Here is a 25669-nt window from a genome sequence, read left to right as displayed (position 1 = left end):
GCAGCAGTTATAAATAAAAGTGTGTAAATGCATCCAAAGCTAAAGGGCTTAAATGTTTCTTCTTAGAAGCACAAAAAGGAAGTTCTTCTGTCAACTGGTTCAAAATTGAAATCTGTACTACAATGCAATAAGCTTTGTTTTCTGAAGTTGCTTACACTGTACTCTGTTAATAAAAGAGATTTAACCCTTGCACTCTAGTAATAGATGAATACTATTGTGTTTCTCAGTGCACTTTTTCAAACAACATGTTATATTTAGCCCCATTTAATTTTTTGGGCATTCAAAAAAATCATATATAAGTTATATTTTGGACTGTACCACAACATTTCATGCAAAAGGAGAATAAGTAGAGTGCCTGATGATAAGAGAGGGCAGTCCTGCCACATGTTAAAAAGTATCTACAGCATCAGTCCTGTCAATAGATATATATCTAAATCAATATCTTTTACATACTAGAAATGCAATTGAATGAAATAAAATTTTCATTTGTCAACATTGCACGGATACAAATTGAACAACTTGATGAACTTGAGGAGGCTGCTACTTTCACAAAGCCTTGCCATGCCGCATTAGAACATTATCACAAAAAATGTTTTGTTGATCAATTTCTAGAAAAAAACTGAAACTGAATCACTTTGTTTATTTAGACCATGGTCTTTAAACACTGAAAGAATCACAATAAGAAACAATCAATGCATTAAAAATTCCTTACAGTAAAATTCATGATAAAGGTAGAAAATCCAAATTCATAACCCAATAGCAGCAATTTTTTAACCCGATAAACTTGGATGTTTAATATATAGTTCTAATTAGATAAATAACCGTAAGATTCATTAAAAGACATTTTCAATTATGTATCTTTTTTCAATGCAATATCTGCTTCCTTTCCACCATTGCAACTGCATTTCAACTCTGTTCAATGATATATATATCTTTGTCTAATATATTTTGCCTAAACAAGGTGGGGGAATCTAAAGGAGGAGGAGGGATAGAATAGCTAAACCCCCTTCAATCTGTCCCTCAGGAAGGGTTTTATGTGTTTCATATAGTTCCCCAAAGCGATGGCTATATCAAGATTTGTCATTTCTAATAGTTTATCTATAGCTTGGGCTCTTGACCTTATTCCATATTTTTTTTTAAATGGACATAAAAACAATGTCCTCAATGCTAAAACCGCTAGGCAATCTACCAATATATGCAGGATATCATTTTTAGTTCTGAGGCCACATTTACAAATGCCATCAACATATGAAATTTCAGCCTTAGTTTTTCCCTCCATTAGCCACGGGTTAATTCTGATTCGTACTCTTAGTAGTTCACACCTAAGCGCATAGTTTGGCAAGGTGTCCAGGTACGGATACCATGATTCTTTTACCCAAGAATGTCTTATCACTTTCACAGATTTCTTTGAGCTCAGGTATACCAAGTCATTTTTCCTAGACTGTTCGTGACCTTGGGATCTAAGTGAGGCCTTGGTAAATTCTATCTCCAGTGTGTGCTGAGTTAAACTCACATTTAATGTCTTTGCTATGGTTACGATCTTCTTTTTTACCTCTCTTGCCCACTTTAAGCTACTACTTCGGATCTCGTCTCTACACCATTGTGAGATCTTCTTCACACCCCCGGGGTCCTGGCGTTTCCAAAATATTAGCAGTGACATGTGGATCTACATGTTCCAAGCTGTTGTTCCTGTCTCCATTCTTACAGCCTGGATCATAGAAGAGCTTGGTAAAAACAGTAAGGTTTTTAGGATCTTCCCTTCTTCCAGGTCCCATCTACAGTTGCCACTAAGGTACAGGACTTCTGCCCCGTAAAAAATATGCGGAGGTATCATGGCATCATATGCCTTTAGCATAGGTCTATGGGACATTTCTCCATACTCCATAGTAAAAAATTTCAGCCCACAGATTGAAGAAAAAGCTTTTGCTTTTTGCGCTTCCATGTGGGTACACCATTTAAGGGCACTGTCAAACCAGAGACCAAAATATTTGTATTCGTTTACAATCTCCAGTTTTATTTGCCCTAAAAACCAGCAAAAAATGTTTTCTCTTTTTCCAAAGCATAAAATCTACGTTTTGGCCATATTTACAACTAAAACATTTTTCTCACAGTAGTCTCTAAAAACATTTAATTTCCTTTGTAGCCCAAGCATCGTTTGATTGAGTATTACAAGGTCATCTGCGTGTAAAAGACATGCCACTTTAATTCCGCTCATTTTAGGGCTTACACTTCTTTCCACTTCTAAAACTTTGGGTAGGTCGGCCAAGAATAAAGCAAATAATAGAGGAGCCAAAACACAGCCTTGTCTCAGCCCGTTCCCTACCACTATTTTCTGTGTTAATGCCCCTTGTGTATCCTTAATTACCTGGGCCTAGTTTCCTGTGAGTAGTTCCTTTAAGATGACCAGTAAGCCCTCCGATATTCCATACTTAATCAGGAATTTCCAAAGACACTTGCGGTCCACTGAGTCAAATGGTGCCCGGAAGTCAACAAAACAGCAATACAATTTCCCATTCTGCTCTATTGACTTCCGGGCAAGTGCCCAAAGGGCAAAGCAGAGGTCTATGGTGGAATGGCCTTCTTTAAATCCCCCTGTTCTACCGGTATAATCGAGTACTGTTCCACCCAAGCTTTGAGCCTTCCTAGTATTATTTCCGCCAAGATCTTTTCACCAATATCTAACAGATGTATTAATCTGTAATTCTTTGGGGTATGCATATCACCTTTCTTATGCACCAGTCTGATTATTGCTCCTTTCCAAATGTTGGGGGTCTTCCCAGTTTCTAAGATTACTTGAAACATTAATGAGAAGAATTCTTCCCACCAACACAGCTGTGATTTTATTATCAGGGCTGGGAGATTGTCTGGTCCTGCTGCTCTTGTTAAGATCAGGGTTTTTACTGTACGTTTTACATTTGAGGGTAAGAAATCTGCTTTGAGCTCTTCAACTGGCCCGCCCCACTCCTGAGGCTCCCCAGCAACCGATTCACTTCCCGGGCTATACAATTCCAGCAGGTATTCCACCCACGCCGCTTCTTCCACCACACAATTCGTTAAGGCGGCCGGGGGTTCTGCTGCTGATTGTACCAACTTCCAGAACTGGCATAAATTCTTTGTCTTGATTGTCTCCAGTAGTTTTGCCCAGCAAGAATCTTTGTAAGACCTTTTTGCACTCCTTATTAACATATTAAATGCGCAAGCTTATCTGCCCTTTCCTGATCGTATTTTACCCTTAAACTATGTGCTTCTCTCCTTAGCTCCGTCTTATTTTTTAGGCAATCCTCAGTGAACCACTTTCCATGACTCTTTGTTACATTTTGGTGCCTCTTTACATTTTTTCTATCCTTTCTAAGTTCTACTCGGAGGCTTTGAACTACTTGTTCTATTTTTTCCACATACCAGTCTAGACCCTGCCCTCTCTCTTTTCCCAGATCGAGGTTCTGTTGTAATCTTTCTAGCCTTGCTATATATTCATCTGTTAACCTCGTTGTAATACGCCTTGGGTATCCCACCTCTTGATCAATAACTTTAATACAGGGATTCAGGTGGATACCCAAGAGCTCTAACTCCAAAGGATTATGATCTCTTCTATCTCTTTGATAAGTTCTAAAATCCTTAGCTAAGGCAAAATTCCAGGGTGACATAAAGATGTAGTCTATTGGACAATTTTGTGTGCCTGGTTTAAATGTTTTCATCGCTGGACAATCAAGGGGTAACCTTCCATTTAAACAAAAGAGGCTTTTAGTCCCCAAATAAATTCCCAGGTTTATATCCTGAATTGTAGTTTCACAATTGGGGAATGTTGCTTGGTTTACATTATAAGCCTCCAATATGAAAACCAGCCATCATATTTCTTTGGGTTTAGTTTACGATTAAAATCCCCCATCAATAAAATTAAATCCGTACCATACTTTGCCCCAATTAAATCCATGTTTTCTTTAAAATTGCTCATTTCAGCAACATATTGCTCCTGGCTTCCCCATTGCATATATACATTTAAAGGCATTAGAGCTGCATACTTTTTGTCGGTGGCTGCTAAAAATACCCTACAAGCGAGCAGCCACTTACATTTTACTCTAAGGTGGGTTACATTCTTTACTATTCTTGTTGATATCAATGTCATAATTCCTCCCACTGGGTGTCCAAATCTTTCTTTCTTTGCTGGGTGGTGGAATTGACGGAAGCCTTTGGATTTTGGGGTCTTGCCACAAAGACACGTTTCCTGGATGCAAATGACCTCAGAGCTTTTTGCTAGCTCCTTTAGATATTCCTGTTTTGTTTGGTCTCCCAGACCATTTACATTGCAGGAAACAATCTTTAAGCCATGCGGCATCCCCATTACTTATCTTCTAAGTAACCCTCTTCTCCCTACTCCTCGTTATACCTATTGGAAGGGCCTACATGGCTAGAATATTGGCTCCAATTTCCCAACCATTTTACATGTCTGAGTTGTTAACATCTATGTTGAGGTTTTCCATACTTACACCTACTTCCTTCTCTATTATCCTCACCTGTCTCTTACGTAGGCCGGCGTGACACCTTAAAAAATCCTTTCCTTGTGGCTTTGTTCCTTCTACATTTATTACTACAACTTCTTCGGGTATTAGCATTATCCCTTCCTTTAATATCTCTCTCTCCACTTTCTGAATAGCAAACTTCACCATGTCCGAATAAACCAATACCCTGGTGACCTCCTTTCCTTTCCTAATTCACCTTAAATCCTACTTGCCGCAGGTCTTTTGTCCCTGTGCCCTTCAAATGTGGGCATTGGGCAAATGAGTGTAAAAGTTGTGCCCTGTTTAGCAGCCCTCTCTTCCTCTGTTTCTTGCCACCTTCACCTGTTTGTATTGATAAAAGGTATAGCCACTTGCTCGCTACACCCTCTTCTCTTGTCCCAGTTAGTACCATATATGGCTGGCTGGAATGCCTTCTAGTTCCTACCTCTGGTGGACTACCTACTTGTGGGATTACTCCATAACAGTCAATGTTGTTGGATTTCTTGGTCCCTAAGGGCACGATGTAGGTAAGGTAAATGCCTTTTCCAATGTAGGAGGCATGTATTTACAGAATCAGTTTTTTTACCGAATCTGTATTTACCGAATCAGTAACATTACCGAATTGGTAAATACAGACTCAGTAAAAATACTGAATCTGTAAATGCAGATGTAGGTGGCGCTTTTGATGAAGCAAAGCTTTGCATATTTTGCGGCTTGCCGAAGTCAAGAACCTCGTTTATGTGTAATACGGTAACAAGTGTATGTTCTACTAACATTTATGTTTAGTTTAGATAAGGATCGTGAAGCTTGCACATGTGTTTTACTAAAATAATTTACTCGAGTCATCTAAAATGGCCGCCGCTTGTATTTAGTTACTGCGCATGCGTCAGCCACACTCACGTGTCCTGACGCGTCTGCAGAAGTGGAGGGAAAGTTATGCGCATGCGTAATTCATAGCTGTGCTTATCATGTGGTACTGCTCGTGCCACTGCTCTTGTGACTGTGTCAATGTAGCTAACATTTAAATGCAATAGTTTTTATTTCTTGATGATGAGTCAAAAGTACAAATCCTGTGATGTGTTTTCATAATGACATTATTATGTATTAATTTGTTTTTCGCTTACTTTTTATGTACCGCGGGGAATGGGGTTTGTCTGTGCCGGGAACCATCTTGGAGGTCTCTTCTGCGCCTGCGCGACTTGCCGAGGCCTAAACAGACCTTGACTGATGGAACGCAGCCAGTTGGCAGTGATGAGCAAGATGCTCCTGAGAACGACCCGAAAACTCGGCTGAACCAATCATATGTGCTCACAGAGCAACAATGTTAAAGTTGCCATTGTATTTCTGCACCAGTTCTCATGAGAACCCCAATCTAGTTAGGCGGTACCCTATTATGCAAATGTAGGCTTGAAGCGCTATGTCGTGATTGGTGTGTTACCCAAATCCTACCTTAGGACCAATCGAAATTAAGGGATTCTGACACTTTGCAACATTGGGGGGTGGTACGCTGTCCCCAAACTGTATATCTACCCTGGGTTCCCCTGGGGAGTCGTCCGACTTGTCTGGTTTAGCTGACCTGTCACTGACCCAACACACTCAATAGGTGACTGAAGATACAGAGCGCTGCGAAGCACTCTGTCCGAATTTGACCATAGACTGAGGTTCTACTGAACCTTAAAGTGCTGGTGAAGCACTTTACTGGGAGTTCGCTGACCCAATCGGGGTCTTGATCGATAACTGCAGAGCGGGTGGAGCGCAGGCGTTGCTTCCAAACTGCGGGTGCGGTCCTGTCCTGAGCGGTCCTGTCCTGAGGGTTTGCTGTCCTGTCCTGAGGGTCCTGTCCTGATTCCTATTCCGAGGGTATCCTGTCCTGTCCTGGGTGTCCATTCTGCACCTGCTGTCCTTTGAGGGGTATCCTTCCTTGAGGGTTTCCTGTCCTTAACTGACCCGTGGCCAGGGTTTGGTTTCCACACCATTCTAGGTAAATATTGCTCTGAAACTCTTAAAATCTTGCACCTTCTGAATTTCTAACTTTTGCTTTAATAAAGTTCATTATTGCATATGTTATATTTTCCATGCCTTTCCGCAACTATTGAAAGTCAATTACATATTTTTCATAAGTTTGTTCCTATGTCTTCTCATTTGATAGAGATTATATTTTGCATTGCAGTTTGTAATTTTCTGATTTGGTCTAGAACTTCATTGCCTAGATTGTTCAAAGGCCCATTCACCTTAAGTGAAGCGTGTTACTCTTTATAGGCCCTCCTATAGTTATCCATGCATAAACTGTCCATGCTTAAACATTTCTGAGATTTTATAGTATTTTTCCCATCTACATACCACATTACATTTGAATGATTACCCTGTCATTATTTCTTCATGCCTATATAATTTACGTTATCTTGGTTATTGATTGCTTTATTTTACTGTACATCATGCAAGAAAATAATGAACTTTAGATAAACATTTTAAAACTTCCAGTTGTCCGTGGTCATTTCAATAGTATTTTGAATGTTATTGGTTGGGTTTGTATTTTGCTGCCTTTTCTTTTACAGCTAGCTCCCTGATTCATTGTGGTCATTAGGTACCCGCATCGGTGGATGGTAAGTCGGGTGCATTGAAAATTATTAGTAGGGAGAACACACACAAATTGGTAGAGCTCGTGAAGTCACCTGATCGTTGTATATGGTGATTTGAAAGTATATGGGCCCTGAAGCCGGAAAATGGCGAAAACTATTGGTCGGGTGGCCTCGCGCGCTCTATCAGTTTTTCTGGTAGCTAGAGGATGGTTAGGGACTAGTTGAGAGTAAGGCAGGGATTAGTTGGACTAGTTGAGTCGGAAGCTGCTAGTATATTGATGCTGCTAGAAGAGCGGCTGTTCTAAGAGACCTGATCATTCTCTTGTGAATACGCTGCTGAAACTCATGAATTTTTGCATTGTTATTATTCTTGTTCTTATATTGCTATATGTACTAATCCATGCATTTGTAAACCGTATCGTTTCATGTTGTCCGAACTCCCCGGGGAATTGAAAGGGCAAGTGGTGAATAGAATCCATTGTCCTGAGGTCACAGGCTCGAGGAAAGTTAGGTGCAGGTTAGGATAACCGGGAAGCACTAACTAAGGTTTTTCTGAATACATGTGTGAATAAATGACAGTAACGGGGTTCATTGGCAAAATTCCCATAGTGGCGTAACCTAGTAAGGGTCACATCGGAAGAGTAGCAGGTTCCTCGGAGCTAACGTGAAAGCAGAGGGGTCCGCTGAGAAACCTTAAACTCGGAATATATCCCGGAAAGAAGTGGATGAGTTTAGGGGAATAACAGGTTCACCGATGTTAGAGTGAAGGGTAGTGAAAAGTAAATGGAAGTAGTTTACTTGCAGTAAAACAATTCTTTCTCTGTCTAGACACTTGAGCACTGTGGCGAATGTGTATTTGTTGTAAAATAACCAAGCACTGAGCACTTTAAAAGAAAGAAAGTTTCCGTTACCTTGTGAAGGGAGGGAGTCAGTCGCGAAGCGCCTCTGACGTCACTCTGTGCCGCGCTGGGATTGGTAGAAGCAGCGGGCGGGTAGCGGAGCTGGAATTGTAAAGGAGGGGTGAGCGCCGGAGCGTGGGAACTGTCTCACGAAGGGGCCGCGCACCCATTGGCGGAGCTTATTTAGTGTCGCGCACCCATTGGTTGCACGAATTTCTGAAGCGCGTTCTGATTGGAGGTAGTTTGTAAACAAAGTTTAGCGCAGAAGTCGTATGTGGCACTCGCAGACTACAGGAACTCGACCTGATCCAAGGCACCTAGGGTTTGAAAGGGATCAGTGGAAGACTAATAGATACGATATTATGTACGGAACCAAGAGAAAAATGTCCCTTGTAAGTAAAGTGAAAAATTATTTTAAAACGGACAAACCGATTAAATCTAGGGAAGGTGTTCTTGTCCCACCACCTAATACTCCTGCCTCATTTATGATGTTTGACCGAGGGTACAATACCTGTGTGTGGTTGGAGAATTGGGTGAAGTACACAAAAGATGACGGAGTATTGGCCTTTCCGTTAGATGGTACTTTCAATGGAAGGATCTTATTTAATTTAAGAACCCGAATGAATGAACTGCATCCCAGGCCAAGACTAACGCAGTATGAGGCATTAGAGGAATGGGAGATTGAGGCTTTTGAAAGAGAAAGACCCCGAATGGACAAGGGTTTGACCAAGTGGTACCCTAGGCAGAAACAGGAGTCCAGGGATAAAAGGATGAAACAGTGGAGGCAGAGCATGATTGTTGAGGGTCTGTTTCCCATGATGCCGGCATGTCATAACGTTGGAGCAGGTGAGAAAAGCACCGAAAAGTGTAAACATTGGGGGGGTCCGGGGGAATCAGATGATGAATTGCTAGATGACATTTGTACCAGAAGTCCGCCACCTTATAATGAGGGAACCCGACCTTCCAGTGTAGGAGATGCTCCCCGACGCCACTTCCTCAAGGAAGAAGACAGATTCTTAGGACTGGGAGGGGGTGGTCAAGTATTGCCCTATCCTGAGAAACCCGAACCGGCGGAAACAAGGGATATATATCCCAAAGTGCCCGCAAGCCAGGAAGAAAAATATTCAAGTACGAAAGTTTTTTTCCCCAGACCCTTGTATGAAAGCGAAGAGAAACCATCAAATTCAGGACTGCCTTTTGTTCAACCTCCATATGGGGAAGAACGCAGGTCCTTTAACACTGGAACTTTATTTCCAAAACCAAATTATGGTGGGGGACCAAGTGAAACGCATCCTACTGCCCCGAGTTTTACTCCTCCCTTGACCCCACAGATATTACAGGACACGACTTTAAGAAGGATACTAGTGGAAAAAGAGCAAGAGGCTCTAGCTAGACAAAGGACAGAAATAATTCAGAAAATCTCCCAGTTAAATACCAGTCCTGAGGCATTGACTATTCCAGTAACTATTGGACCGGTGGTCCCGTTATACGGAAATGGTTTGGGAAATCCGATTACTCCAGTTATGACCCCAGTCATGGCAACCCCGAGACAGGAACCGATAATCATAGATGATCATTCCAGTGAGTGCGAGTCTGAAGTTGCGTTCTTGGACTTGCCAAACAAACCGACCGGAAAGGGAATGCAGCAGAGGTATAACCCTTTTAATGCGAAAGAGATAAAATTAGAATCAGCAACAGGTACTAGGAATGTCTCTCTGGTAACTCCAGATGAAATTGAGAGTTGGAGTCGTGAATTAGAGAAACAGACTCCGCAAACGAAACCTTTAGACCTCTACAAACTGAGGGTAGAAATAGAAGAATTAATGGCAGGAAATGTGGGGTTGGATCGATTGAACACTTACTCTGAAGAAGAATTGTCGTTCATATGTAAAAGCTTTACAAGGAACACCAGAGTGCTCCACGAAAAACTGAGCGAAACAGCAGTTAGTATGGGGGTAGATATCTCAAAATCCAAGCCCTTACAGAAACCGTACAGAGCAGACTTCTCAGACAAAGATATAGAGCACCTGAATGTGGCGGGGAAAAAGCTGCAGATTAAAGAATTAATGGGGGTACTGCAGAAATGGGGAGATGTGGAAAGATGGAGAAGCAGGTGGGCGAAAAAGAGGGAAGAGGTTCGCTCCCGACAAGTGACTCCTGAATTTACTTTAAGGGAGGTAGAAAAACCTGAGCAGTTATGCCCCATGCGCGAAGTTCCAGGAGGGAAATATGTGCATGTCCCCTGGTCTAGGCAGGATATTGTGTCCTTCACGAACGATTTTCCAAAATTACGAGAGAAGCCAGTTGACTGGTACAGGCAGGTGGAGAGGTTCGTGAAGGTACAGAAATGTCTGTGGAAAGACCTGGATGGGTTTTTCGACATTGTGGTTCCAGTAGATTTATGGACCCAGTGTAAAATAGCCATAGACTGGCCCAGTGAGGAGTACCCAAGAAATAAGGAAACAGGGGAGCCATCAAAGGATGTCATGCGAAAATATGAGCAGGTAATTCAGCATTTGAAAGAAAAGGTGCCCGCAAAGGAGACGGATTGGACAAAAATAGATAGAACAACACAGGAAAGGGACGAGACAGTGCACTCCTTCTATGAGAGGTTATTGCAGGTATTTAAAACATACAGTGGTATTGATAACATCGATTTGAAGGACATGACGCACTTTATTTACAGGTTTGTAAATGGTTTAAGACCTGAAATTTGCCAGTGGATAAAAGATAATAAAATCTGCTGGCATACAAAGAAAATGGATGAGGTCCTGCGGTACGCTAAGTACTGCGAGGACGAGATGGCAGAAAAGAAAAAGGCCCTTAAGGAAAAGGTGATGTGGGCTCAGGTGAAGCTCGCAGAACAGCAGGAAAAACAATTGAGTAACATGGTTAAAAATGCTGAGAACAAAAGTCCTGGGGGAGGGGGTGGAGGAAAGCCCCGGCCAAAATTTAGCAGGGAAGAGGCTATGAAGAAATTTCCCTGCCATCAGTGCGGCGAAATTGGACACTGGCGTAACGAGTGTCCTCAATTAATGAATGATAATGCAAATACTCCTGATTTAAATCCACAGACGCAGAAAGAAAGGCCAAGAAAGACTCAACCCCAGGTAAAAACAGTTCAGGTGCCTCGAGCACCCAAGCAGGTATACAGGGGAAAGCAAGCAGAGGGTGAGGAGATAGAAGTTTGGGAAAGCGGTGAGAACAGAAATACAGCAACTTCGCAGTATCTGCTAAATGATACCTTCCTTTGTAATGATCAGGACTGACGGGGCCTGAGAGGGGAGGACGAGGAGTGCGTACTTGGCGCTTCCTTGCCGGTAGACCAGTCTGGACCATACATTGAAGGAAAGGTAGACGGAAATGATGTCACCTTTCTGTTGGACACTGGCGCTACCCGTTCTACTGTAAGAACAGTGGACGTTCCAAACCTACCCCTCTCGGGAGAAAATATCCAAGTAGTGGGTGTATCTAATCAATTGATTAGTACTCCTGTTACCGAACCAATGGAGATTTCAATTGGAAATTTTAAACAGATGCATAGATTTGTCGTCTGTGACACCAGTCCAGTGAATTTACTGGGTCGTGATTTGCTGTGCAAAATGAACTGTACCATCTTTTGCACACCAAAGGGTGTTGAAATACAGACCCCAGATGAAGATGGCATTTATAAACTATTGTTACTTAGACCTGACTCAGAAATTAAAAGATTGACCCTGCAGGACTTGCCCCAAGAACTCCAGGAAGCAGTAAAGCCAGAGGTGTGGGATTTCACTGGGAAGGATGTGGGGTTGATGAAAGATGTGGATCCCATACAGATAGCCATCAAGGACAATGCAGTATATCCTAACACTAGGCCCTACCGAATGAATGCTGAAGTGAAAGCAGGTGTCACTTTGGAAATTCAAAAATTATTAGAAGGAGACATCATACAGGAAGTAATGAGCAGCCCATGCAACTCACCGATTATGGGCATCAAGAAGCCTAGCGGCAAGTATAGGGTAGTGCAAGACCTGAGAAAGGTAACCAAAATTGTAGTTCCTTGCTGCCCTATTGTCCCGAACCCTGCAGTGATTCTGTACCAGATTCCTTGGGATGCTGAGTGGTTCACTGTGATTGATTTGTGTCATGCATTCTTTTCGATACCCCTGCACCCCGACAGCAAATTTCTTTTCTCTTTTGCCTTCGAGGGTCACGTGTATTGTTGGAACCGGGTCCCTCAAGGGTATACAGAGAGCCCCTCTATCTTTAATCAGATCTTGAAAAAATGTCTAGAGACTTTGATCTTACCTGGGAACTCTGTGTTAGTGCAGTACATAGACGACCTTCTACTGGCGTCTAAAAGTCATAGGGACTGTGTAGTTGACACCATTGCCCTCCTAAATCATCTGTGTGAGAAAGGGCATAAAGTGGCCCCTGACAAACTACAGTTCTGTGCGAAATCAGTGAAATATCTAGGACACCAGATAGAAAAGGGTGTCAGAAAAGTCACATCAGAAAGAGTGAGAATAATTCAAAAGATGCAGTTGCCCCGTACTCAAAAAGATGTCAGAATGTTCTTGGGTGTACTAGGCTACTGTAGGCAGTGGATTCTGGGATTTGCAGCCTTAGCCAGGCCTTTGATAAAAATGACCACGAGAGGAATGCCAGATATTGTAGAGTGGGACGATGAAAGCCTAATGGCTTTCACAAGACTGAAAAACTGTCTGTGTACAGCCCCTGCGCTGGGAATGCCTGATTATTCCAAAGAATTTGCCTTATTCTGTGACACTCGCGATAATTGCGCATTGTCAGTCCTGACTCAAGAACATGGCACGACCAGAAGGCCTGTGGCCTATTTCTCTGCCACTTTGGACCCAGTAGCTGCTGGGTTACCAGGCTGTCTGAAAGCAGTAGCTGCTACTTGTGCAAGTTTGGAACAGAGCGAGTCCATTGTCATGGGACATCCTGTGACTGTGTATGTTTCGCATGGAGTAGTAATTCTATTGACCAGAACTAAAACGCAGTATCTCACCCCTAGTCGGCTGACTAAATACGAGAGGATTCTTGTGGGTGCAGCAAATGTAAGCATTGTCAGGTGCGGTATTCTGAACCCTGCCACTTTGCTCCCCGACCCCTTGGAAATGGAAGGTGGGGATGATGATGAACATGACTGCATTGACCTGACAGAGTTCAGTACTAAACCACGCCCAGACATAAAAGAAACGCCATTGCCTGAACATGATAAAGAACTATTTGTGGATGGTTCCTGTCTAAGACATGAACTAGGAGGCCTGAGTGCTGCTTATGCAGTAGTCTCTTTTACAAAAATTGAAGAAGCAGGTTACCTATATAGCATCAAGTCTGCACAAGTAGCCGAATTGATTGCTATGATAAAAGCTTGCAAAATTGGGAAGGACTTACGCATAACAGTGTATACTGACAGTCAGTACTGTTATGGAGTTGTGCATGACTTTGGCCAATTATGGCTACAGAGGGAATTCATGACTTCCTCAGGTACTCCCATTCGGAATGCAAAGGTTGTTCATGACCTTTTAGAGGCCATCCAGTTGCCCAAAGAACTGGCAGTGGTAAAATGTGCTGCTCATAAAAAGAGCATGGACAAAGTATCACTGGGAAACGATTATGCTGATCGAGTGGCCCAATGGTGCGCCAAAGATCGGTATATTGTAAATCCAAAACGAGGGGGACCGGGAACCAGCTGCCAGATTCAGGTGTTTTGGTGAAGTGCCTACTTGGGATGAAGTGAGAGAGTGGCAGGAATCGGCTCCTTGGCAAGAAAGAGAGAAATGGAAGGAGGATGGGTGTAGACCGAGACGTGTGGATGGTGTGATTTTGGGCCCAACTGGTATGCCTGTGTTACCCCGACACTTGCTTGGCACAATGGCAAGATTAATACACGAAGGATCACACATTGGTAGGGATGCCATGATTCTGGTATTTCAACAGACTTGGTACAGTAAAAAGTTCAGGAAGGTAGCAGAGTCCCTCTGCCAGAGGTGCCTGTCATGTCAACAGATGAACCCAGGCAAGAGGACAATGGTTGAACTGAGCAAAATTGGGAGATCAGGGGGTCCCTTTATAAAAATACAGACTGATTTCATCACCATGCCCCGTTGTGAAGGAAAGCGATATGTCCTTGTCATTGTGTGCGTATTCTCGAAATGGGTAGAAGCTTACCCTACTCCCAAAAGTGACGCACTGACAGTAGCGAAGTGTTTACTAAAAGAACTGATACCTAGATTCGGAATACCATACATTATTGAATCAGATAAGGGTGGACATTTCCAGAATGAAATACTGGCTGAACTCTGTAAGGCCTTTGGAATAAGGCAGAAACTGCATTGTGCATACCACCCAGAGGCTTCTGGAATAGTGGAACAAGTAAATGGAACTATCAAAAACAGGCTAGCAAAGCTGACAAATGCTACTGGCATGACCTGGGTGAAGGCCCTGCCCCTGGTCCTGATGGGACTGAGAAGTGTTCCTGACCGCAAGACAGGCCTAAGTCCCCATGAAATCATTATGGGAAGAGTAATGAGACAAGCATGGGTGCCAGGAAGCAAACTGTTGAGTATTACTGATGATTTGGTGCTTGAATACTGCAGAAGATTGGGTGACCAAGTGCGTTCTATCTCTCGCCAGATTGGAGACGACGGCATCCTCAATCCAACGACTCCTCTCCACAGCCTGGTTCCAGGAGACTGGGTCAAAATAAAGAAGCACACTCGATCAAGCTGTCTGGCACCAAGGTGGGGAAAGAAACGCCAAGTAATCCTGGTAACAACCACTGCAGTGAAGGTCGCAGGTGTTCCCCAGTGGATCCACGCTGGACACACCCAGAAGGTATTACCAGACAAAGAATTTGCAGAAGAAGGGCAACCAGCAGAGGACCCTGCAGGAGCCAGTCCAGAAGCAGCTGACAACGAGCAGCCCAGCACCAGTCAGGCTACAGGAACAGCAGACGTTGGACCAGGAGTAGTTGACTACGAACTGCCAAGAATCCAGCCTGCTGAAGAGGTCCAGGAAACTGAGCCAGGAGTAGCTGAAGACGAGCTGCCAAGCATATGGCCAGAAGAATGGATACCGATGATTGATCTGACCGAAGATCCCATCAGAACAAGAGAAAGACTGTGTGAAGGTAGAGAGTGGATTAGCCAGGAAAAGCAAGGCACAGGCGAAGAATCTCAGCCGCTTGAGATTCACATCAAAACTGAGGAAGGAGAAGGTCAGACAGGGACAGAACAGGTGTTCGATACACCACCGCTAACACCTGATGCAGATAAGGGAGAGACTAGAAATAGAGTGATAGTTCGAGCAGAAGAAAATCAAGAGATCGAAGTGCTTGAACAGGATCAGAGAGGGTTAGAAGAACGGGTTCAGGAAACAGAAACAGAAACAGAGACAATCGAAAGCCAAAAACAAAATATTCCTGAACAAGGCCAGATTAGCAACCAGGCAGAAGAATTTGATGCTAGCCCGGGAACTAGCCAGATAGGGGAAGTAGAAGAAGAAAGTGGAGAAGAATTGCCACAAGCTAAAGAGAACAAGAGAATAAGAGAAGAAGGTGAAGTCCAAGTACCAACTAAGAGACTAAAGAAAAGAAACAACCTTGAGCCTAGGTTCATAAAGAGACTAAGGCTAAGGATAAAGACGGTGGAAGAGAAACGTGCAGAAGCAAGGAGAAGTGCACGGATAGCAAAGCAAGAAGAAAACTCTAGCAAAAGAAGGAGTGAACGATTAAAAAGACAAAACAAGAAATACAAGTCTCCTGAATGGACACTGGTTTTGGAAGAACTTGAAGATCTTGATATAACTGACGTGAGCGACGGAGAGCCCGTCCCTGAGTACTCAGCTGAAGAAGAAGACGAACCACCGTGAATTTGCACAAAGTAAGCTAGTTGTGTAAAGCCAAAAAGAGGGGTTGAGAAACTCCTTCTGAGCCAAAATGTCTGATTCAACAGTGAATGGTAGACCTAGTTGCAGCCGTTTTAAGACGTGTTGCAAGGTGTGTATATGTAGTGTAGTAGTACTGATAGTTATCTGGATAGGACTAACAATTTTCATTCCCTTTGCTGTAAGTAAAGATACTAACATTGTCCCTACTGAAGTTGTAAATACTGACAGTGAGGAGCTAACAACACAGAGTGTAGCAAGACATGAAAGAGCCCTGAGACAAACAAAACAAAACTTAGAAGCATCAGATGAGGGAGGACTACATTATCATGGAGTTAAGAACAAGACACACTTAAATGTTTTCGCAAACTTGTTAATACACTATGTAGAGACTATGGAAATTGAAGATTGCTATGTCTGCATGAAGCTACCTACTTCTGTGGCTGAAGGCGTGACATACCATCACCTGCCATTGACATATGGAATCTCCTGTAGCATTTTAGCTAGTTTATTTTACAAAAGAGGACCGTTACAGTACTATTACTCTAACAATGACGTGATCTTTTCTGAACTTCCTATACGTGGGAACTTGAATCCTGTACATACCAAAAGTGACACCATAAGATATATGGGAGACTACTTTCTGACTATAGGTAACATTGACATAGCAGACGCACACAGAGATAACTTGACTTGTTCTTTGCGTGAGCAGGAAAAGATGTTCCTGAACATGGCAGAGAAAAGAAGAATTAAAATTCAAAAGAAGGCTAATGACGAAAGTCAGAAAAAGCCAAAGTGGGCAGAGAACATGGAAGGCACCTCATCTGGTGGAGCGGGTCCTGCTCTGTTGCTGGATTTTGAAAAGAAAGGCAAGCTATGTCTTCACCGCGAGAAGACTAGCTATTATAATAATGTTTTCATTGGTTCCAGTGAATGCGAACATAATTACAAGGTAATTGGAGGTTGGGGTTTCAAAAATGGGTCAGAGCCTGTGTTTCCTGGAATTTATTATATTTGTGGAGACAAGGCTTATTTCAAATTGCCGGATCACTGGTATGGAAGCTGCTACTTTGGTATTGTCTTCCCGAAAATATACCATGTGAATGGGAAAGCTGGAAGCAATGAAGATACTAATGGCTTAGTGCGTAGTAAAAGAGAAAGTATAGGTGAAATTATGGGTAGTATTTTCAGTGCACTGATACCTGGAGTGGGAGTGGTTCTGAACACTCACAGAATTTGCAAATTGTCTACTATAGTAGATGTGCTGTCTACTGAAACAGCTCATGGATTTCTGCTGGTCAATACTGAAATGGTTGCGATCAGATCAATGGTTTTGCAGAATCGACTTGCTCTTGACACCTTATTAGCGAAAGAGGGCGGAGTCTGCCGGATGTTGAAGGCGCAACATTGTTGCACTTATATTCCGGATAAAAGTGTACAGATCAAAAGATATGTGAAAAACATTACTAATTTGGCAAAAGAACTCAAACCACTCGAGGTTGATAGTGCCTGGAAGAGACTGGTAGATGGTCTCTCAAATGTAGGTCATTGGCTTGCTAGCATAGGTAAAAGCTTATTGTTCAAAATTCTGATGCCAATTGGTATTATAGGTCTTATTATACTTTCCATTTTCTTGTGCTGTAAATACCGCAAGCGCACCAAAAAGCACGAGGTAAATGCAAGAGGAGTGAAACGAAGTGTGGATGAGATTGAATTAGAGGAAGTGAATGATCAGATATACAAAAAGGTGAAGACTTCTCACCCTACTAAAACTGAGAGAGAAAAGTTAGAACGGTTGCTGGAAGAGATAGAACTTTATAAAGTGTGAAAGAAAGTTGGCATCTGGTTCCATTATAATTTGTGATGATAGTAAATATCATCAAAGAGGGGATTGATGAAGCAAAGCTTTGCATATTTTGCGGCTTGCCGAAGTCAAGAACCTCGTTTATGTGTAATACGGTAACAAGTGTATGTTCTACTAACATTTATGTTTAGTTTAGATAAGGATCGTGAAGCTTGCACATGTGTTTTACTAAAATAATTTACTCGAGTCATCTAAAATGGCCGCCGCGTGTATTTAGTTACTGCGCATGCGTCAGCCACACTCACGTGTCCTGACGCGTCTGCAGAAGTGGAGGGAAAGTTATGCGCATGCGTAATTCATAGCTGTGCTTATCATGTGGTACTGCTCGTGCCACTGCTCTTGTGACTGTGTCAATGTAGCTAACATTTAAATGCAATAGTTTTTATTTCTTGATGATGAGTCAAAAGTACAAATCCTGTGATGTGTTTTCATAATGACATTATTATGTATTAATTTGTTTTTCGCTTACTTTTTATGTACCGCGGGGAATGGGGTTTGTCTGTGCCGGGAACCATCTTGGAGGTCTCTTCTGCGCCTGCGCGACTTGCCGAGGCCTAAACAGACCTTGACTGATGGAACGCAGCCAGTTGGCAGTGATGAGCAAGATGCTCCTGAGAACGACCCGAAAACTCGGCTGAACCAATCATATGTGCTCACAGAGCAACAATGTTAAAGTTGCCATTGTATTTCTGCACCAGTTCTCATGAGAACCCCAATCTAGTTAGGCGGTACCCTATTATGCAAATGTAGGCTTGAAGCGCTATGTCGTGATTGGTGTGTTACCCAAATCCTACCTTAGGACCAATCGAAATTAAGGGATTCTGACACTTTGCAACATTGGGGGGTGGTACGCTGTCCCCAAACTGTATATCTACCCTGGGTTCCCCTGGGGAGCCGTCCGACTTGTCTGGTTTAGCTGACCTGTCACTGACCCAACACACTCAATAGGTGACTGAAGATACAGAGCGCTGCGAAGCACTCTGTCCGAATTTGACCATAGACTGAGGTTCTACTGAACCTTAAAGTGCTGGTGAAGCACTTTACTGGGAGTTCGCTGACCCAATCGGGGTCTTGATCGATAACTGCAGAGCGGGTGGAGCGCAGGCGTTGCTTCCAAACTGCGGGTGCGGTCCTGTCCTGAGCGGTCCTGTCCTGAGGGTTTGCTGTCCTGTCCTGAGGGTCCTGTCCTGATTCCTATTCCGAGGGTATCCTGTCCTGTCCTGGGTGTCCATTCTGCACCTGCTGTCCTTTGAGGGGTATCCTTCCTTGAGGGTTTCCTGTCCTTAACTGACCCGTGGCCAGGGTTTGGTTTCCACACCATTCTAGGTAAATATTGCTCTGAAACTCTTAAAATCTTGCACCTTCTGAATTTCTAACTTTTGCTTTAATAAAGTTCATTATTGCATATGTTATATTTTCCATGCCTTTCCGCAACTATTGAAAGTCAATTACATATTTTTCATAAGTTTGTTCCTATGTCTTCTCATTTGATAGAGATTATATTTTGCATTGCAGTTTGTAATTTTCTGATTTGGTCTAGAACTTCATTGCCTAGATTGTTCAAAGGCCCATTCACCTTAAGTGAAGCGTGTTACTCTTTATAGGCCCTCCTATAGTTATCCATGCATAAACTGTCCATGCTTAAACATTTCTGAGATTTTATAGTATTTTTCCCATCTACATACCACATTACATTTGAATGATTACCCTGTCATTATTTCTTCATGCCTATATAATTTACGTTATCTTGGTTATTGATTGCTTTATTTTACTGTACATCATGCAAGAAAATAATGAACTTTAGATAAACATTTTAAAACTTCCAGTTGTCCGTGGTCATTTCAATAGTATTTTGAATGTTATTGGTTGGGTTTGTATTTTGCTGCCTTTTCTTTTACAGCTAGCTCCCTGATTCATTGTGGTCATTAGGTACCCGCATCGGTGGATGGTAAGTCGGGTGCATTGAAAATTATTAGTAGGGAGAACACACACAAATTGGTAGAGCTCGTGAAGTCACCTGATCGATGTATATGGTGATTTGAAAGTATATGGGCCCTGAAGCCGGAAAACGGCGAAAACTATTGGTCGGGTGGCCTCGCGCGCTCTATCACTTTCACCAGTGCCACAGGCCCCTAAGAATTTGTTATTTACCATATAATACTATTGCATGGTAAATAACGAATTTGGGTGTACATGCACATCTGTGCATGTACACCTATGCCATGTGACACACAGACATGCCCTTATGGCATGTATGTGTGCCACATGGCACACAAGCCTGACATTGGGGTGCTACAGGGTGTCAAAGTGACACCCGGTTCCCCCTGCCAGGATTCGGTATTTTCCGAATCGGTAAATACCGATTCGGTATTTCCCCTTGATTCCTATGGGCTTCAAGGTCCATAGGGATCAATGGGAAATACCGAATCGGTAAAAATACCGAATCGTACAGAATCGGTAATTTTAAAAGAAAAATTACCTCCATCTGCCTACTTCTAATTTACCAACTCTTAAATACCGAATCGGTATGATTCGGTATTTAGGAGTCGGTAAATCGGAATTACCTACATTGTGCCCTAAATGTGGTAGATACCGTGCTTGCTTATCCTGGACCACTGGCTTATTTCGGGGTGGCACCTTTTTCACCTGCTTGTTTGTTGCCATCCTCGTTACTCTTTCTCTTTGGGTTTTACTTAGCTGGATTTCCTGCTCAAGGTTTCTCGAGCTTGCCTTTCTAACCCCACTTCTTTTTACTGGTTTAATAATAATAATAATAATAATAATAAAACACTTATAAAGCGCCTGGCTGCACAAACTGTGTGTCCCCGCGCTAACTGCTTATAGATCATCCAAAAGGTGGACCCAGAGATACTAGAGAAAGAGAGTCAAATCAGCTAACTATTTAGGGAAGAGGAGCGTTTTGAGTTTCGCTCTGAAAATTCTTTCGGACGGTTCCATCCGCAATTGAAGGGGGAGATCATTCCAGTGCTTAGCAGCTAAAAATCGGAAGGATTTACCACCCATTTTAGCTTTTTTAATGCGGGGGATTTTAAATTGCATTGCACCAGATGACCTTAGAGCTCTCATCGGTCGATGTATAGTCAAAAGACTACCTAGGTACAGGGGGCCTTTGTTATGGGCTATCCTGTGGGCATAGCAGAGATTTTTAAAAATAATTCTTTCCTTGATAGGAAGCCAGTGCAGTTTGGTTAGGGCAGATTTAATAGAAGTTTTTCTCGGGAGACCTAACACCAGACGAGCCGCCGTATTTTGAATGCATTGGAGCTGGTGAAGGCCTTTGAGATTGAGACCTATTAAAAGGGCATTACCATAGTCCAAATGTGGCGTTATTAAGGCGTGAACTATGGTTTTTCTTGCTCCTATAGGAATCAAGTCAATGATTTTTCGGAGAATTTTAAGTATGCCAGTGCACTTTCCTATAGTTTTGTTCACATGGGTTTTGCCCGACAGGTCAGAATCTATCATGACCCCCAAATTCTTTACCACTTTAGCAGGTGTGGGGAGATTTCCCAGTTCACAGGGCCACCACGCATCAGACCACACAGATGTTTCCTTCCCCACCACCAATACCTCTGTCTTTTCTCCATTAAGGCGCAGACAGTTATCGTCCATCCAAGTGGCTACTGCCGACATGCAATTTGAAAAATTTGCGGCATTTTCCTTACAGTCCGGTGTAATTTTAAACATGAGTTGAGTATCATCAGCATAACTAACAATGCCCACCCCAAAATTCCTTACTATGTCAGCCAGGGGTTCCATATAGATGTTAAACAAAGTAGGGCTCAGGCTAGAGCCCTGTGGAACCCCATGGCTGACACTGCGGGAAGATGACCTGAAGGGTGGGCAGTGTAGTTGGAATGATCTCATGGTAAGGAAAGATCTAAGCCAGTCAAGTGCTGGACCATTCACTCCTAATATTAATAGGCGCGATAGCAGCTTAGAGTGCAGCACAGTATCAAATGCTGCACTGAGGTCCAGCATGACCAGTGCTGCAGTCTCGCCCTCATCCACCATCATTCGGATGCATTCCGTGGAATACAGAACTGCCGATTCAGTGGAATATCCTGGCCTGAATCCTGATTGAGAGGGATGGAGTAAGTTCTCTTTTTCTACAAAATCCATGAGTTGTTTATTAACAACTTTTTCTATAATTTTGGCGCAGTATGGAAGAAGTGATATGGGTCTTAGGTTATTAAACTGTGTAATGGGAATGTTTGGTTTTTTTTTTAACGGTATCACTTGCGCTAATTTCCAGGCTTCCGGGACAAAACATTCCTGGAAGGATAAAGAGATCATATGGCTGATGTGGTCAATAAGAGTGTTTTCCATGATGTCCTTACTTTTATCGTATGGACATACATCCCTGGGGGATCCAGAATGTATACTTTTAATAATATTAAGTAGATCCTTTTTATCTGGGATGGTAAACATAGACAATGTCGGATTTTGAGTGGCGGGAATTATTATGTCTACGTTATCCCTTACATCAGGGGTTTTGGAGAAGGTAGCATGGATCTTCTCCACCTTTTCCACAAAAAAATCAGCGATTTGTTCGCATATTTCCGTGGAATAGGTATCCAAAGTCTCTAGACGGGACGAGCTGGTCAGTTCTTTATAAATACGGAATAATTCCTTAGTAGGGTGGGCAGCTTCCTCAATTCTATTGTTGAAAAAAATACTTTTTTCTTCTCTAACCATTTTTTGGTATATTTTTAGTTCGATTCTATACTTCATTTTGAGGTCTGGTGCATAGCTCTTCCTCCAACTGCGCTCAATTGATTTACAGTGGGCTTTTGCAAGTCGGAGTTTTTCCGAAAACCAAGGCTCAGATTTAGCACGCCTGGTAGGGGGTTTAGTAGTCCAGGGGGCTATTTTATCTAGAGCATTCTCTAACCATTGCTCGTAGTTGTTCCATACCTCTTGAAGTGAGGTCCCTCTGATAAGGGGATGCTCATCTAGGAAGCTTTTAAACTGAGCCGGAGTGAACTTTTTCCAGTTACGGCGCTTCAGCGAATGGACTCTGATTGGCGGGCTTTTATTTTGACTGATTAAAATTTCACAAGTTACCAGGAAGTGGTCAGACCACAATAACGGGGTCGGGGGTAAAGGGGCAGCAATTCCCTCCCAATTTACAAAAATCGGGTCAAGTAAGTGCCCATGTAGGTGGGTAGGGTTAGGTGCCATGAGTCTTAAGCCTAATGAGCTAAGTGCGGTTTTTAATGAGCACGCTTCTTTAGCGTTGTGGTCTTCAAAATGAAGATTTAAATCTCCCAAAATCATGAGATTTTTATGTCTTATAGCAAGCTGGGTGGCAACTTCTATGAGATGATTACAGAAAAGTCCTGTGGGGCCAGGTGGTCGGTAGATAAGTAAGCCAGTGATAGTGGTGGTGGAATCCAATTTGATAGAAAAGAATCCACATTCACTATTGGGGATGGCCAGATTAGTAAGCGTACATTCCAAATTATTTTGAAAAATGAGTGCCAATCCCCCCCCGCGTTGGTGTTTCTGCCTATCTAGTCTGAGAAGAGTATAGTTATTGGGTATGGCTTCTAAGATGTCTGGGAGCGAGGCTTCTTCCAACCATGTTTCTGTAAGAAACATAGTGTCAAAAGCGTTGTTTTCCAACAAATCATGGATTTCCATTTTATGCTTTACCATAGACCTGCAGTTCAGCAATGACATCTTACGTGTAACTGTTGGTTCTGAGGTACCATTAGGGGAAGGGAGTATAGTATTACATATCATGCAGGACCTGGGCACTTCCTCAGGTTCTATGGTATGAAGGCAGGACTGATTAGGCTTCTTACCAAGATTAAGTAGGGCCGCTTTGGAGTAGTGAATCTTGTGGTTGTCCATTGGCCGTGCTGTGCCTGATAGCGAGTTTATAGAGTCCTGGAGTCCTGCCCCGCGTCCCGGTCGTTCGCGGACGGGCGCAGACGGGCAGGACTCTGGCTTGACTCCGGCGCGCGATCGGCGTGCCCGCAATGCGCGTCCGCTGCGCGGAGCCATGGCCGTATGAATTTATGTTGTCTGCCGAGCGCCGAGCGCCGTGCAGAGCGAGCCCTCACTAAGATGGCCGCTATCCTAACTTCGATGGCTCTAATGATACCCGCAGATGCCGGCCCGCGATTCGGCCACACCTATAGGGCGAGACAAGTAATCTGTCTTTTGAAAAGGTAGTAATTTCTAGCATCAATCACCTTTAGTCAGCTCTAGCGCTCTAGTGCTCAGCGCGCTATAAATTTGATTGTCAAGGGGGAGGGAAAGGACACAAGGGAAACAGCAGCACGAGTTAAAAGTAAAATACACGGAGCAATATTAAAATACACCTCCCGGCTCAAGCCTCAGGAGTAAAATACAAGCAGAGCTGGGCACTCGTGGATTCTCTGAATTTATGCTGTCTGCCGAGCGCCGTGCAGAGCGAGCCCTCACTAAGATGGCCGCTATCCTAACTTCGATGGCTCTAATGATACCCGCAGATGCCGGCCCGCGATTCGGCCACACCTATAGGGCGAGACAAGTAATCTGTCTTTTGAAAAGGTAGTAATTTCTAGCATCAATCACCTTTAGTTTAACAGATCCCCTTTTCTCTAACTTCCTTCCGGTTAGTCTCATTCGGTTATATAGCCCATTTCTAGAATTCTCTCCCCTTCTTATTACCCTCATCGGCCACCTCGAGATATAAATATCCTGATTTGTCGTAGAGGGGTCGACCTTTGCTGCCTCTTCCCTAGCTGATGCAGGGGGCTGCGGGTCGGGTTCTTGTCTTACCATTGCTGGCATTTGATTTCTAATTCCTTTCAACTCCCCCTCAATCCTAAATAGATGCTTTTTTTGTGCTTTTAAAATTTCAATATTTGACAAGGTGACTTCTAAAAGCCCCTGGACAGTTCTCTGTAGAATTAACATCAAGTATATTATAGAGGATGCAGGTGTTGTTGAGAGTTCTAGGTTCAACCCTGAGGTTTGATTTAGGTTCGTTGCTTTCTTTTCCCACCGAAAACTGGTTTTCATGCTGGCCTTGATTTTCAGTCTCTTTCCCCCTTTGCTCGGTGTCTGGTATAACCTCTCCATATGCTCTTTCATCCTTGCTGTTTGATTCTGGACATTTTGTCCTTTTGTCCCAATAAAGATTGGAGAGTCTGGTTAGCTAAAATTACTGACTCCATTGTAGACTCCTCATAAGCTAGTGAGGAATTCCCAATTCGCAGTTCGGACTCTGCCTCTGCCTCAGCCATCCTCTAATACAGAGGCCTTTGCAGGTGAAAATACTTTTTTAAAGTGCTTATCCAAAAAGTCTTTTAGTGAGTTGAGGCTGTGCCCCCCCCCCCGTTTTGTGCTTGCACTTGTATTTATGTCCCATTCTTTTTTCCCTTTTGTTTTGCTCCTTTTTTCTGTCTTACCCCTGGCCTCTTCATGCACTACACAGAGTCTCCCAGGTCTGCTAAGGTCTCTTTTGGATTCAGCTTTGGCTCCTGAGTATTTTTAGTTTTCCTGGGGGCCATTATTAATACCTATAAGTGACCAAAGCAATTGTCAGTAGTTCAACAGGTTCAAATGTCCCCTTCTAGGATAGTCCAAGCAGGTTTGGGCTCAATGACTTTGAAAGTACCAATCCACAGAACACAGACCTGAGCCCTCACTTACCTCGGTTGTGCATCAGTCCAGTGCTCTCCCCGTGACCTTTTCCTCACCGCAATTGCCGTTTCCGCCTTTTTTCTGTCTCTTTTATCAAGTGTTCATGTTTGTATTTGTATTTATATTCTATATACTTGCTTCCACCTCCCGGTATCCTCAGTGCTGCTGCCTGGGCTTCACTCCCTGCAGGCGCCTCCCAGCACAGGTCCGGACCAAGGACTGGCGATAGCATTCCCAGCCAGAGCGCAGTTCAACACTTTTCACTGGGGGTTT

The sequence above is a fragment of the Lissotriton helveticus genome, chromosome 8, assembly GCF_964261635.1.
Source record: "Lissotriton helveticus chromosome 8, aLisHel1.1, whole genome shotgun sequence".
NCBI classification, from domain to species: Eukaryota; Metazoa; Chordata; class Amphibia; order Caudata; family Salamandridae; genus Lissotriton; species Lissotriton helveticus.
The sequence above is the reverse complement of the archived record's forward strand: the minus strand, read 5'-3'. Positions refer to the sequence as shown.